Source organism: Scyliorhinus canicula, chromosome 14, assembly GCF_902713615.1.
Source record: "Scyliorhinus canicula chromosome 14, sScyCan1.1, whole genome shotgun sequence".
NCBI classification, from domain to species: Eukaryota; Metazoa; Chordata; class Chondrichthyes; order Carcharhiniformes; family Scyliorhinidae; genus Scyliorhinus; species Scyliorhinus canicula.
Genome location: NC_052159.1, coordinates 105,707,308 through 105,716,479, shown reverse-complemented (window position 1 = coordinate 105,716,479; position 9,172 = coordinate 105,707,308).

Sequence of the window (9,172 nt, the reverse complement as noted above, 5' to 3'; positions counted from 1 at the left end):
CCTTCACTCAAGACAACCAATACTTCAACTACAAATTATAAACCTGCAATATCTTAAAGGACTCAATTGCATTTCATCTTTATCTTATCCTTATCTGCATTTAAACTTCATATCTGCATTTTAGTTTGTGACTTTATCACTTTTATTTGAGTAACTTACAGCAGTAGTTTGTATTAAACAAACCTTTATCTTGTTTGGGACTAAAGCTTTGCTGCTGGCTATTTTTAAATAGTTAGCTCATGGGCCACTTAGGGGAAATGCTTTCTTGCATGACTGTGACAACTTATAGAAATTGAAACATAAATAGTGTTTAGTGCAACTTGAGCTTCCACAATATTTTGCACTGGTATATTAAAACATCATATTGGAAGCAATAGCACTATCCAAGAAACTGGCCATGCCTCAGAACATATTGATCACCAATGCGAGTTTCCACTAATTATATATTTTTGGAGGCCATTGAAGAGTCTCCAAATATTAAGCTGAATCTTTTTAGCTCAAGGACGACAAAAGGTCAGCTTTGAAAGGTTAAAAACACTACTGTACCCTGACCTAATTAGATAGTAATTGTGTATTTTTTTAACAGTCATTTTTAGTAATTGGAAATGTAAGTTACTCACAGATACTGGATTAAACTAATTTAAAATGTGCATTTTTTGTGATAACCCATTTGTAGCTGCATTAGTTAAAGGTTATTAAGTTACTTTAATGTATCAAGGAATATTTTCAAAGGATTTCTTTTCCTTCTAAATTACACATTAAACTGCTGCCGACTGCTCTGCTTCACGGCAGATTTTACATTTGTTGGTGCATATTTGACTGGAAATTCAGGAAGATGGAAAAACGCTTTTCAAAAAGAGCAGAATTTTGGTCCATGAATGCTGAATGGACATATATCATTATGTCGAGCAGGAGAAATGAGGAATTCAAAAGTTACAAAAGAGAACACTCTACTAGCTTTGGGCAACAGAACTCAGACTTTGTGGCACTCGAGAGATGGAGTGGGTCTCGGTTCGATTGTTATGCTTGTGGCCATTTAATTGGTCAAAAGGCCGTATTCTGCACAGCAACAGGTGGAGATTGGATCCTACCTGAGTGGGATGATTTCCAGGTAGGACCTGCTCTCTTTCTCTCTCTCGTGTTTTCTCCTGGAAAGTTGCTGCATTTCTGAAACTGCAGAGACCTGGGCTGGGATTCTCCCTTCCGGGGACTAAGTCCCCAAGCTGGAGGGAAAACCGGCGCCAATGACTCCGGCATCAATGGGCCACCAAGGTGAGGAATTCTCACCTGTCTCAGGGACTAGTTGAATGCCAGAGGGGTTGGCACCGCACTAGCCGGTGCCGAAGGGACTGCGCGAGTTCGCACATGCGCCAAAGGACCGGCGTAATCTCGCGCATGCGCGGAACTGCCGGCGAGTTTTGGCGCATGCGCGGGGGGGGGGAGTTCTCTTATCTGTGCCGACCATAGCGGAGCCCTACAGGGGCTGGCGCAGAAGGAAGGAGTGCCCCACGGCACAGGCCCGCCCGCAGATCAGTGGGCCCCGATCATGGAGTCCCCTGCACCCCCCCCCCCCCCCCCCCCGAGGACCGCCCCAGCCGACTTACCCGCCAGGTCCCGCCATGTGGGTCCATACATAACCCATGCTGGCTGGACTGGCCAAAGACGGATGGCCGCTCGGCCCATCGGGGCTTGGAGAATAGCCGGTGGAAGCGCTGCCAATGGCCCCTGACCGGCAGGGCATGACCCCCACCCGAAAACTGGGTTAGTGCGGCGGGGCGGGATTCGCGCAACCCCCCGGGGGTTCACCGATCTGGCAGGGGGTTGAAGAATCCCACCCCTGAATGAATCTACAGTGAAAATCATTCCGACCGGAAAGCAGAAATCTCAACCTGAAAGCCTGGTTTGTAGGAAAGTGCACTAAAAGACCACCTGAAACAAATACTTTTATCTTTTACTTATTATTTTCACCCTTCTCTTCCCTTGTTGTTTGTCTAGTCTGTGTTTATATAGAGGGTGGGGTAAGTTAAAATGGGAGATTAGGAATCTGCTAAAAGTTATCCAGTTGTATTTCCTGCATATTTCATTATAGTTCCTGTCATAAATAAAAAGTAATTGTATTTAAATTTACACACCTGGGGCAAAATTCTCCGACCCCCAGCAGAGTCGGAGAATCACCTGGGGCCGCCGCAAATCCCGCCCTCGCTGTGGCAGAGATTCTCCGCCACCCGGGAAGTGGCGGCAGCAGGAATCTCGCCACTCCGACCGGCGAGGCCCCTGCGGTGATTCTCCGGCCCGGATGGGCCGAAGTCCCGCCGCTGGGAGGCCTCTCCCGCCGCCGAGGTTTGAACCACCTCTGGAACGGCGGGATCAGCGGCGCGAGTGGGGCCCCGTGGTCCTGGGGGGGGGGGGGGGGGGGGGGGGCGATCGAACCCCGGGGGGGTGCCCCCACGGTGGCCTGGCCCGCGATCGGGGTCCCCCGCTCAGACTCCGGGCCAGTGCCTTGGCGGCACTCTTTCTCCTTCCGCGGCCGCCATGGCAGAAGCGGAAGAGAACCCCACATCGCGCATGCGCCGGCAGTGACGTCAGCGGCCAGCTGCCGCTGACGTCACTGCCGGTGCATGCGCCGACCGGCGAAAGCCTTTCGGCCAGCCCCGCTGCCGGGGGCGCTGGTTTTTTGCGCCAGTCTTCTGGTGCCAACCGCTCCGACGCGGGGCTGGCCCCCAAAGGTGGGGAGAATTCCCCACCTTTGGGGAGGCCCGACCCCTGAGTCATTGGCGCCACTCCCCTACTCCGGGACCCTCTGTCACGCCGGGTAGGGGAGAATGCCACCCCTGGTGACTGTAGTCATTGGGCAGTTAAGGGCCAAAGATGTTGGGTACGTGTCTAAGAATTATTTGTTCATTTAATTATGTTGCAACTCTGGGTCAAGGGGATGGGGAGTTGACCCCGCTCTCATCCAGGGTGTCAACCATAGGGGAAGAAAAGCAAGGTTTTGTGTGAAGACAAGGAGGAAATATTAAATTGAATTCAAATGTATTTTTAAACATATAAGGTGCAATCCGAAGGGATAGCTTTGTGTACAGACAGGGGACAGGGTTAGAATATTAATTGAGTACTTTGCATCGTAAAGGAAGTGGATAGAAGGGTCACACCTAGGCTTGAGAGGGAAGTACTGGGCAGACCAGTAACACAGAAGATATCTGAAGGGATTTGCATTACTGAAAGTTGATAAATAATTTGGTCCAGATGTCTTGTATCTCAGTTGGTGAAGGAAGCAACGGTAGACAAAACAGATATTGGTCACAATCTTTCCAACCTCATTCAGTGTAAGATTAATGGCTCAGGGCTGGAGAGTTGTTCATGTTAACCCTCTAGTCAAGAAAGTGGAGAAGGATAAATCAGGAATCTACCAACCAGTCGGCCGAACATCAGTGCTGACAAAGTTATTGGAAACCGTTATCACGGACAAAGTAAACAATAATTTGGAAAGGTATAGATTAATCAAGGACAACCAGCATAGATATGTTAAAAGTAGATCATTTCTGACTAACTTGGTTGAATTATTTGATAAAGTAAGAAAGAAGATTAATCAAAGTAGTGTAGAAGATGCTGTATATATGGACTTTGGGAAGCCAATTGGTGAAGTACCATACTGGCGACTCGTTAGGAATATTGAAGAGGAAAGTAACAGTATTGATACAGAATTTTCTCAGTGACAGGATGAAGAGGATGGTGGTTGTTGGATGTTTTTCAGGCTGATTTGAAGTGGTGTTCAGTTTTGAAACCATTATGTTTCTGAAATATTATAAAACAATTTAGACTCGGGTATGGGGGAAACATGGTGAAGTTTGGAGTTGATGCAATACTTTGCAATGTAGCAGATAATGATGGAAATAGTTATCCAATTAAGGATGGCATAATCAGGATGGTGAAATGGACAGAAGCAATGGGGCAGATAAAATTCAATGAGGAGACGTTTGAAATGATGCACTTTGGAAGGACTAATATGGAAAGACAGTGCACTATAAAAGGCATAATTGTGAAAAGTATAGATAAGCAGAGAGATCTTAGTCCATGTTCACAAATCGATAATTGGTTTATAAAATGAGTTACTTGAGCTTATAAACAGAAACTAAACATTTGGACGCAAATTAAGTCAGGAACAAAGGCAGACCAGGCACAAAACATTTTGTGACCAGCCAGTGTTCTGATTTCTTGACCCTGATTGGCTGATAGATGCTTGGAGCCCAAAAAGGCCATTAACATTTATAAGGTGGACAAGCAATTAGGTTCATTAAGAACTTCATTAACCAGAGATTAAGGCCAAATTGGATTTTCCAGTCGGTATCCAGTTGCCCGTTGTGAGGGAATGTGGGAATCCTGCCGTAGGCTGGGATACCAGTGTTCCTGGCAGGCCAATAGACCTTCCCTGTCTTGCCTGAGTCAGGATACAGCTAAAGGCCACACTGTAGAAGGGTTCCACTCACCCAATTCCATAGCATTCGTCTGGCTGCTTTCTCTACTTTTAAATTATATTTTTTTAAAGGTGGCTGAGAGGGCAGCTTCCTATTCAAATGTCTTCTCAGTTTCTTACCATCTACTGCAGTCAGATGCTTCTGATTCCATATTTTATAATCCCATGAAGTACCATATTGATGCAAAGAACTCTTAAAAACATCTGCTGGCAGACTAAGTTAGACTGCTTGTTATCAATTCTCCTCAAATGCAATGAAGGATCTTATCTAGTGCATCTGTCCCAGGGCCAACATCATCAGTGCCTAAATGTTTAGAGGATTTTGAGTGGTCATCTTCACATTCCATCTTGGATTTACAGCGGATCATGATGACTCGGGAGCCCTTTAAAAACGGGGGGGGAGGGGGTCTCGATTCCATGGGTAGGATTTTGGAATTGAAGTAGGTGCCTAACACCAGCCCTCAAACTCCCACTGCTATTTAACGCTCACTCTAGTGTTAATTGGCAGTGGGCAAGACTTCCATCTGCCCTTGTGTTATAACCTGCCTGCTGACCACTGGCTGGGGACTAATGACAATCCCACAATCCTATGGGAGTATGAGCTTCCCCAATGAGGGGGGCGGAGAAATCATTAGCAGACTCCCTGCATAAATAGAGCTGGCCAGTTTGGAACCAGCAGAGAGAGAGGAGTGAACAGCAAGGGAAGTTGCTGCTGCTGTTGTATATATATATGTTATTGTAAATAAATGTCATTTCTTTGTATCTTGAAAACTCGTGCTGGATTCTTCGTGGCCCTCACAAAACCTTGGAAGGAGGTCCAGCCCTTGAGAGCTGTCAGCCAATCAGACTGGCCAACAGCCCTCTAACCCTGCCAGACACAGTGCTGCAGTGGCCAGAAATGATACTGCAGCGCTCTGCCTGGGGCGACATCCCAGGACCATTGGATAGGTAAGTCCTGGGGGTCCAGGGGTTGGGAGAGTAGTGGACACCCTCTAGGGGTGGGGAAGGGAGTGATCACAGGATTGGAGGGTAGACTAGGGGTTGGTGTTCCTGGAGCTCCAATGTCCCAGGTAAGAGGGTGCCCCAACTCTGAGGGGCCTTCAAAGTGAGATACTCTCCCTGCCCACTGTTCCCACCTGAGATGGAGAAAGTTTTTTTGTCACTTTCCCACCCTACTCACCTCCCACCAGCCTTAAAATAGAGGCTGGGTTAGATTGGGCCCTTGAGTGACCAATAATGGTCACTGAAGAGCCTTAATTGATGAAAGGGCATGTTTCTCACCCGAGGCCCTGTCTGCCCAATCACAAATTTGCATCTGGCTTTGGGCAGGCAGGTTACCACGGGAAATCCTATCCATTCAATTTTATGTTCTACCCTCCTCAGAATCGTCCTTGTGGGAGCATACGATTCTGTCCCAGAATTCCTGACCCCATTCCCAGCTGTCTGATTTTCAGGAATGCCTGTAAAGGATGCAGCTAGTTCCTGCTAAAAGTCTGCACCTCGTAATCCTCATTATGTATGCTTGGCTGAAAAACCAGAGAAGTTTATAAAACTATTAGGGGTACAGATAGAGTGAACTGTTGGAGGCTTTTTCTTAGGGCAGAATTTTAAATTACAAGGAGGCATAAGTTCAGGGTGAGGGGGGACAGGTTCAGTGGAGATATGCAGGGAAAGTCTTTTACACAGAGGGTGATGGTGGCCTGGAATGCACTACCAAGTGAGGTGGTTGAGGTAGAGAAGTTAGCAACCTTTAAGACTTATCTGGATAGGCACATGAACAGACGGGGTAAAGAAGGATACATGCGGTTGGTCCAGATAGGACACATGATCGGTGCAGGCTTGGAGGGCCAGAGGGCCAAAGGGCCTGTTCCTGTGCTGTATGTGTTCTTTGTTCTAACTAAGACCAAGACAGTCTGTTCTTGGCATGCTGCAATGTTCCAGTGAAGCGCAATGCAAACTGGAGGAACAACATCGAATTCAACAACTTCAGATGATCAGCTCTAACCCACCTCAACCTATTTGTTTTAATTTCATTTTAACTGTCTTTTATCATTTCTTTCTTTCTTAATATACATTTAATTCCCCCCCCCAAACTTATCCACCTTTTCTTCACCTTTCTCCTCTTTGCTTCCCCCTCCCCCTCCCCCAACATCTACAGTTCATCCTCTGATGTTAGTTTCTCTGTTGTTTGGCTTTTCACATCTTTTGTCCTCTCTGGGGACTGCCATTAGGACTCTTTTCCCTTGGTTTCTCTGGTCATTAGTACCCGGTTTCCCTGGGTTTCTGTGGCTATGACTCATCTTTCATTCTCACTCTACAGTATAAATATTTCCCACTTTCTCTGTTTGTTAGCTTTGAGAAAGAGTCATAGATTATCATAGAATTTACAGTGCAGAAGGAGACCATTCGGCCCATCGAGTCTGCACCGGCTCTTGGAAAGAGCACCCTACCCAAGGTCAACACCTCCACCTTATCCCCACAACCCAGTAACCCCACCCAACACTAAGGGCAATTTTGGACACTAAGGGCAATTTATCATGGCCAATCCACCTAACCTGCACATCTTTGGACTGTGGGAGGAAACCCACGCACACACGGGGAGGATGTGCAGACTCCGCACAGACAGTGACCCAAGCCGGAATCGAACCTGGGACCCTGGTGCTGTGAAGCAATTGTGCTATCTACAATGCTACCATGCTGCCATCGGACTCAAAACATTAGCTCTTTTCTCTCCCTACAGATGCTGCCAGACTTGCTGAGATTTTTCAGCATTTTCTCTTTCGTTTTAGATTCCAGCATCCACAGAAATTTGCTTGTATCTAGATTGCTTCAGATGCCAGCCTTAGCATTTACCGTGCTTAATTATAGTTTCCTACACTACAATAGTGACTACATTTGAGAAGTGCTTCATTAGCTGTAAAGCACCTTGAAATATCCAGTGACCTTGAAAAATGCTTTACAGGTGCAATTCTTTCTTTCTTTTTCGATTTGTGGGCCGGAAAAATTCTATGCCAGGCGTTCACTGCCATTCTGTCTAGATCCATGGGCTGGGATTCTGCAGAGGTAAATGGCAGGACTGGAGTCTCATTTTGTAAGAACCAGTCAGCTGTCACCAGCTCTGCCACACTATTACGCATGATGGCCGACCTCCAAAACCTGTTGGCCCAATCCGAGGGTCAGCAGCATCAACAGCACAGTTGGTTACACCTGGAAGATAGGGCTGCATTGACGGCCGTGAAGATTTCAAGTCAGGTCAATGGGGTCTGGGGGCGCAGGGTACACGATAAGCTGGACCCTGGTGAGGGGGAAGAGTGGGTGCCAGTGGACAGGTCATGTTCATGACACCGGAGCAACCATTGCTGATGGGGGTGGGGGGTCATCCTTGATGACGGGAAGGCATTTGGCATGTCACCTGACTCCTTCTCCTGTAATTTTCCCAGCCTGCCTGCCTCCCAGCCCATCTCTAAAGAGCTGGCAAAATTCAGTTCACAGTCTCAAAACTGACAATTTCAGACCTGTACTGAGATTTTGCAAAATGTTTTTGGACTTGGTCATTTATAAGGGCAGGTCGCCTGGATAACCGTCAATCTTATACAAATATTGGCTGAATTTCCATGTCGCCAACTCTCCTTGCTGCTGCTAAGGAACCATTGGGGCGGCAGGGGTTTTAAGGAGAAAGATATACATCTGTCTTAATTGTATTTCAGTCCAGAATCTTTGCACTGACTGCAAGGTTAGGCACTTAATCACGCCCTAGAAATTGTCCTATAAATTTAGCATTCGTCGGATATAAAAGAGAGTTCATTTCTGGGAACCAGCTGCTTTTAGGACAAGCTCAATGAGCAGAGACTGGGAATTGAGGAATTGTTTCTCATTAAGATCAGCTCTCATTTTCTTGGCTCGGTTATGAGCCTCCACGACCACATGCAGTTCGGCTGCCTGATTTTGAACTTAAATTAATCATTTATTTTCAAGGTCAACCCTGACTTCATAATCAATGGCTGTATTTGGATTACACAACAGGGGAATACAGCAGATTTTAAGGACTAAAATGTCTCCATTTGTACTTATTTTTAAAATATTCAAACCTCATTTACATATTTCCTTGCATCATTCTACTGTTGTCTTTGCTGAAGGATAATATTATCATTTAAGATGATGCTTGCTTCATTAAAATCAGCAATGATTTTATATAATTGAGGTCAGAGCTGAACACTGAGTGGGTAAAGAGAAGATGAAATAATGAGTGCCCCTTGATTAAAATATTCTTTGGCTTAAATGCGGCTGATTGATAGGGCCTAAAATTGGATTAAAATATTAAGAGGTAATTCTGGAATGCAAGCAAGAATGGCATTAATGTGACATGTGGCAAATGTCCAATTTGAACATTCAAGGATTGCACTGGCATTTTGGAATAGGGAGAATACCCCTTTCCATTGTCTTCTTCGTGCACATGAAGCCAAAATGTACTCCTAATCTAAGTCCGGGTATTAGTTAATAGAGTCCGAACGGTCATTTCAAATCCTGACTCATAATTAATTCCCATATTTGATTACTCTTTGGGCCTGATTTTCATCTCGGCCCAGGAAATGTGAGTCAGGCCATTTCCCAACTTCTGAACCCTTGAGCCCATTGCATCTGCCACTACGCAAAATATGTTGGTTTCCTGGTGATGCGGGTGGATAGACATCAATTTAC